This window comes from Sinocyclocheilus anshuiensis, unplaced genomic scaffold (assembly GCF_001515605.1).
Source record: "Sinocyclocheilus anshuiensis isolate Anshui unplaced genomic scaffold, SAMN03320099.WGS_v1.1 scaffold1151, whole genome shotgun sequence".
Taxonomy (NCBI): domain Eukaryota; kingdom Metazoa; phylum Chordata; class Actinopteri; order Cypriniformes; family Cyprinidae; genus Sinocyclocheilus; species Sinocyclocheilus anshuiensis.
In genome coordinates this window covers 848,053-854,775 of record NW_015548202.1, presented here as the reverse complement: position 1 = coordinate 854,775, position 6,723 = coordinate 848,053, and the positions used below count along the sequence as shown (strand labels likewise).

Here is a 6,723-nt window from a genome sequence, read left to right as displayed (position 1 = left end):
CCCACGTCCCCACACACACACACACACACACACACACACACACACACACACACAGAGCAGCTCATAATTCAGAGATGCTGTGTCGGTTGGGTGAGATCGGCCTCCAGCAAGGTCAAACGGCCGTGTCAAGCATGACACACTGCTTCCAGCCGGCCTTGTTAACACCATCCATCCATCCTCCCTCTGCCTCCACCCTTTGTGTGCTCACAGGGGACCGCTCTCAGATTCAACACAGCTTCTCAGCATGACCTGACTGTGATTTCATTCACACGCCACACACCGACCACATTATGACGACCAGCGTGTCAACATTACAGGAACAAAAGGACACCGAAAACACAATGGAGTGAGAGACCGGTTTCTCTCTTTATCTGAGACAATACATGATTCAGGCTTGTGCTGGGATGCTTTCTGAGCCTCTTTAAAATGTTCATCATTCATTTCAGATCATAAAAATAAATTAGGTTTTTAAATGTATCTAAAAATGAAAAATAAACAAAAAAAATTAAAACACATACGTATCCAAATAGCAACCATTTAAAATGTTTCATTTTATCATAAATATATGTGCTGTGAATTTTTATGCTTATTAGAGTATTGTATTTGCACACTTAAATTATATACTAGAGAATGCAGAACTAAAAATATAAAATGCAAATAAATAAATGTAATAAAACAAAACAAAATAAAACAAAAACTTCCATGCAAAGCAAATTTTAATAAATCTTCACACCAGGATTATTACTGTTAACTAAAACTAACATTTCATTAGCTGAAATAAATGTTAACTGAAATAAAATATAAATAAAAACCTATTTTATTTCAGCTAGTTGCCAAGGCAACATTTCTCATTTTCAAGTTGAAGTACTCAAATAATAATAATAATAATAATCAAAATAATAACATTTAATATTTTTAATAATAATAAAAGTACAGTAAAAAAAAAAAAAAGTATAATAATATTTAATAATAATAAAAATAGTAAAACAGATATAATCCTAATTGAAAATAAATTACAAAAAAAAAATGAATAAAACAAAATGTAATATAAAACTGAAAAAGTCATAAAAAAAAATTATATACACATTAAAAATATTTTTTTATTGTTTTTTATAATATTTTAACAAAATTATTACAACTTCAACTAAAATCAAAGTGAAAACAGAATATATAACGAATTTGAAATATATATAAGAATTATTATATTATGTAATATAGATATATTGCCATATAATGAAAAGGAATGGTGACTAGATCTGTCAAGCTTCAAAAAAGACAAAAATAAAACCGGTCCTATGCATTATATTCCAAACCTTATGAGGTCATATGACAGCTTTATCTGAGGAATATCCTGCAATTTTAGTTGCAGATCTCAAATCTCATTCGTTCTTTAAATCGATTTTCAACCGGCTCGCGGTTAATCGTTACATCCCTAGTTCTCGCACATACAGATTCACTGCCAGTAACACCAAAAGGCATTAGTTTATCATCTCGTAAATGATCATAATGCATTATGCATTAAGAAATACTGCATTAAGAATGAGCATAATGCAGCGATGCATTAAGAATAAGAATGTTTTGTGTTTTTACAGTGTGAGGCCAGAGACTGAACTCTTCTGAAGGGAACTGACAGCTCGTCACGGATGCTGTCGATAGAGCTTAAGTTGTAAATAACCCAGAATATTCCTTGAAGATAAACGGCTGGTCTGGAGGGGTTTTAGCGTGAGTGTGAGTGTGAGTGTGAGTGTGTGTGTGTGTGTGTGTGTGTGTGTGTGTGTGTGTGTGGATGGCATTCAGCCTCAGGGTGTGTGTGCGCGAGCTGTGTGGGATTATAGAGGCACATCCGCAGGCCAGAGCGTTCTCTCACGGAAGAACCGCCCGAGGCCTGGTTTAATCACCCGCTCATCCGTCCCTCCCACCGCTCATCACCCCAGGGGATGCTGGGAAGGGTAAATCCCAGCCCTCAACATCCTAACAGGGGAGCTAAGCTTGAGGAGCGAAGGTGAGGAAGAGAAAGAGGAGGCGTGTGAATTAATAGATAGAACAAGCCAAGGAAGGAACAAATAAAATAAACTACAATAAAAAATAAAATAATAAATTAATTAATAAAATAAAGAGTAAAATAAAAACAATTAAAAATAAATTCAAATAAATATTCAAAGAAACGAAAAAAAAAATAGTATAAAGTTAATTATATAAAAATAATAAAAAAAGAATATATATAAGTAAACAACCAAAGGAAGAGAATAACACAAATTAAACAAACGACAATGAAAAGGAAAAAAAATAAAAATAAATAGTACAATAAAAAAATCCTATTAAAATTAAATAGTTTGAAAGACAAATTCAAAGAAAAATTAAACAAATATAATATAATAGTTAAAATCTCAAAGAAATAAGAAAATAAAAAGGTAAAAGAAAAATACAAAAAAAAAAACAAAGGAAGAAAACAGCACAAATAAAACAAAAGAAAAATAAAGAGAAAAATAAATATAATAACTAAAATCAAATAAAAACACAACATACAATAAAATATATTTAAGAATTTCAATAAAATAAAAACACAACATACAATACAATAAAATAAAATGTTATGATATAAAATGAATAAAAAATAAAATAAAATAAAATAAAATAAAAAGTTAAAATATAATAGAAATACAAGAAAATAAATAAAAAGTAAAAGAATACAAAAGAAAAATAATAAAATAAACAACCAAAGGAAGAGGACAGCAAAAATAAAACAAAGGAAAAATAAAATAAAATATATTTTAAATAAAATATCCAATAAAATAAAATAATAATTAAAAATACATAAAATTAAAAAAGTTAAACAACAAATAAAGAAAAACTAAAATTAATTAATTAATTTTACAAAATCAAATATTAATGATTGTGATGTCAAAGGTTTCGGAATAGTTTCTGCAACAAGAACTCCTAAAAGTTACAAGTGATGGAGGGAGGGTGAGAGAACGCAAAAGATGAGGAAAAAAGGACAGCAGCACACACACACACACACACACACACACACACACACACACTGTCAAGCATGAAGTCTAGTCCCCTCTGCAGCCTGGAAACTAAAATGAAAACAATAAAAAAAAAATACAGTAAAAACAGCAAAATTGTGAAATATTATTACAATTTTTAAATACCTCTTTTCTATGTGAATATCTGTTAAACTGTAATTTATTTCTGTGATGCGCAGCTGAATTTTCAGCATCATTACTCCAGTCTTCAGTGTCACATGATCTTCAGAAATCAGTGTAATATGCTGATTTGCTGCTCAACAAACATTTCTGATTATTATCAATGTTGAAAACACGTTTTTGAGGTAATTGTGCTAAATATAACATTGAACCCATGACAAAACCCCCAGAATGCACCTGTCTGGCTTTCATTGCGTGTGTGTGGTTTTTCTGGTTTATTCCGCATGTTTTTGTGAACAGGAAAAGGTCATTTATTCATTTCCAGAGCAGCTAATGCCCAGCATGCATCTGTGCTGTTTCTGTGAGAGCGAGAGCTGACCTTTAACTGGAATAGAGGCACAGATTCGCTTAAAAACCTTTCAGTCTGACTGCAAATCAAAAGCCGTTGATACTCGTTCCAGCGCTGCTGCTGACGCGACGCACACATCTAAATGAGTCTGCGTTTATGATTCAGAAATATGAAGAGTAAAATGTGCCATTGAACGCTTGACTCACAGAGAAACGCTGTGTGAGAGAAACTACCCACATATTTAGAAACCAGGGAATAAATCAAAATTAATTTCTGTGGGAACTGACAGCATGAGAACTTTATATTTAATGAGGAATATTATATATAAAACATTCCCAAAAAGATCTTCAGTGTTTTAAGACAAATATTGTGATTTAATTTGTTCAAAATGTGATGTAAAATCTAGTGTATATTTTTATTTGCACCAGATGATTTCAATTCTCTGATTTGCATGCAAAAAATATATAATTATTGACTAGATTTGCCTTTAATGTAACACTTTCTCCTCCATTACATTATGCAATAATTTGCAAAGTGAAAACCATGAATTCATTACTACATGTGTAATTAAATTCACATTTAATGTCATTATATCAAATTAATTATAGTATTTTCCCAAAAGAAGCAATATTACCTGCAAAGGCATTTAACAAGTTCACAAAAATTTTCAAAAACATTAAAAAAAATTATCCAGAATACGAAAAAAAAAAAACAATTAACAAGTGCACAAAAAAATCTCCAAAATATCTAAATATCTGCTAATATTGCCGAAAAATATCCAGTGATGTAAGACAAAATGCCAGACACTTGTGATTTAATTTGTTTAAATTACAATGTAAAATCAAGTGTACATTTTTATCTGCATCATTTGATCTGTTTCCATTTTCTGGTTTGCATGCAGGAACTAAAAACAAAATGTAATTATTGACTAGATTTTCATTTAATGTAATACTTTTCCCTCAATTTACCATTTGCAAAGTGGAAACCATAAGTTTATTACTAAATTCATAATTAAATTCATTAAATATAAATGTTGTGTCTTCAACAAAACACATGATTTGAGGAATCGAGGACGAGTTACATGCTTAATTTTGATACTCAGTGTTAGTAAACCTAGCTATGAGGAACAGTAACAGTGAACAGCACTAATTAGGACTGATGATGTATTGATCAGCGCTGATATAAACATATGGATGTTTCTGAACATCTCATTGTAAAAGATCATCTCAAGGAAAGAGCAAAGACTGAAATGCCACAAGACAGTCGTGGCGTTACACACTCGATAACTGTGTGTGTGTGTGTGTGTGTGACGGATCGCTTTCACTGACCCCTGCAGTCCTGTACCCTGCTGAGGTCACTGCTGCCACGGTAACATTACACTGACCAGCAACCGTCACCATGGCAACCGTTCCCAGGGGCCACTGCTTGCCTCCCATCAACGGCCCATAGAGTCAGAGACACACACACACACACACACACACACACACAGTATTCTATATACTGTAGGTGACACTGGCTCTGTTATAAACCCTAATGAGCCGTCTACTGCCTCCACAGTCAGTTATCTTAACTGAAATTGCTGATTTGTAATACATATTTCACAATCATGCTGCCAACCTTTCAGATGTTTTTAGTTGATTGTCTATTAGCTTTAAGATCATCTAGAGTAACGATCAAAAGTTTGGAATAATTCACATTTTTAATGTTTTAATGAAAGAAGTTTCTTCTGCTCACCAAGGCTGCATTTATTTGATCAAAAATACTGTAAAATTTGTTAAATATGATTATGATTTAAAATTGCTGTTTTCTATGTGAATATATTTTATAATGTAATTTATTCCTGTGATGCGCAGCTGTATTTTCAGCATCATTACTCCAGTCTTCAGTGTCACATGATCTTCAGAAATCAGTATAATATGCTGATTTGCTGCTCAAGAAATATTTCTGATTAGTATCCATGTTAAAAACAGTTGTGCTGCCCAATATTTCTGTGGTAGCCGTCAAAAGAACAGCATTTATTTGAAATAGAAATGTTTTGACATTATAAATGTCTTTACTGTCACTTTTGATCAATTTATGTGCCCTTTATGAATAAAAGTATTAATTTCTTTCAAAAAAAATCTATTTATCATTCTATCTGTCCGTAAGGCATATAAACCTTTAAACTTCCAGGATGTTTTTACTTTTTAATTTCAAATCTTTCAAAAACGACTTGACAAGATTTATCTTGACATTTTCTAGTTAAAAAAATAACACTAATTTGAATTGATTTTAATTCTACTTCTTTAAATTCAAATTCAAACCACAACTCCGCATCCTGGTTGCTTCCTCAATTCATATTTAACTCAAATCCTTGAATTTTAATTGGAATTTAAAAGGCATTCTGAATTGAATTCTGAATGGTGCACAATCTTGTTCTCAACACTGGCAAAATGCATTTTTCTTTCAAGCTGATATACACGTATAATGTATAGTATTTTTCTTATGGGAAGACAGACAGCAGATATTGATGCTGCAACCTGAACAAAACAGATTTCTGTCCAATCAGACGCTCTCTAGAATGAGAATGCCCCGCCCCTAAAACCAACTGCCAATCACTAGCAAGCAACGGAACTAGATTCAAACATCCCGTTTCAATTAGAAAAACATGAAGACAGGGGAAAACTGTGCTCAACTCTTTCTTAAAAAGCATAAAGTAGAAAAACAAAGAGCAGAGCGCACACCTGAGACTGAACTGATGAGAACAAACCCGAAGCAGAATGTTTGAGGAACATCAATACGCCACAAACACGCCAACAAGACCTGCGGGAGGATCGAACTTGGGTTTGGAGCAAACAATCGAAGCGAGTGTGGACACATTTTGTGTTTTCACACTCCTCGTCTGCTCTGATGAGCCGCGGGTCTGAGACAGCCGGGTTTATCAGGTCTGTGCTGGTAAACGAAACTAAACAAAACATTTCCCATCGCCGAGATCCTGGAGAGAATCTCAAAGATTCATGATTCAGTCCAGAATCTCCTCCACCGTTCCCACGAGCAGCAGGGCTTGTGCTGCTTCATCCTTTAAAGATGCACCTGACTTCCTGTGTGTGCCAGGAAGTACAAAACACACTTTCACTGTAAGAACTTAGGGATGTACTGGGATGCTGGCACAGAAAGTTGTCACAGAAATAAATACAAGTTTTTGTTTACATAATATATGTATGTGTACTGTGTATAAGTGTGTGT

The 6,723-nt window shown here is 32.9% G+C and overlaps 1 protein-coding gene across 4 annotated transcripts in view; it reads right to left on the bottom strand.

The window, feature by feature from the left end:
* Window positions 1-6,723, bottom strand: part of wdr7 (WD repeat domain 7) — a 141,354-nt gene that overhangs the window by 69,588 nt on the left and 65,043 nt on the right. The window lies entirely within an intron of this gene.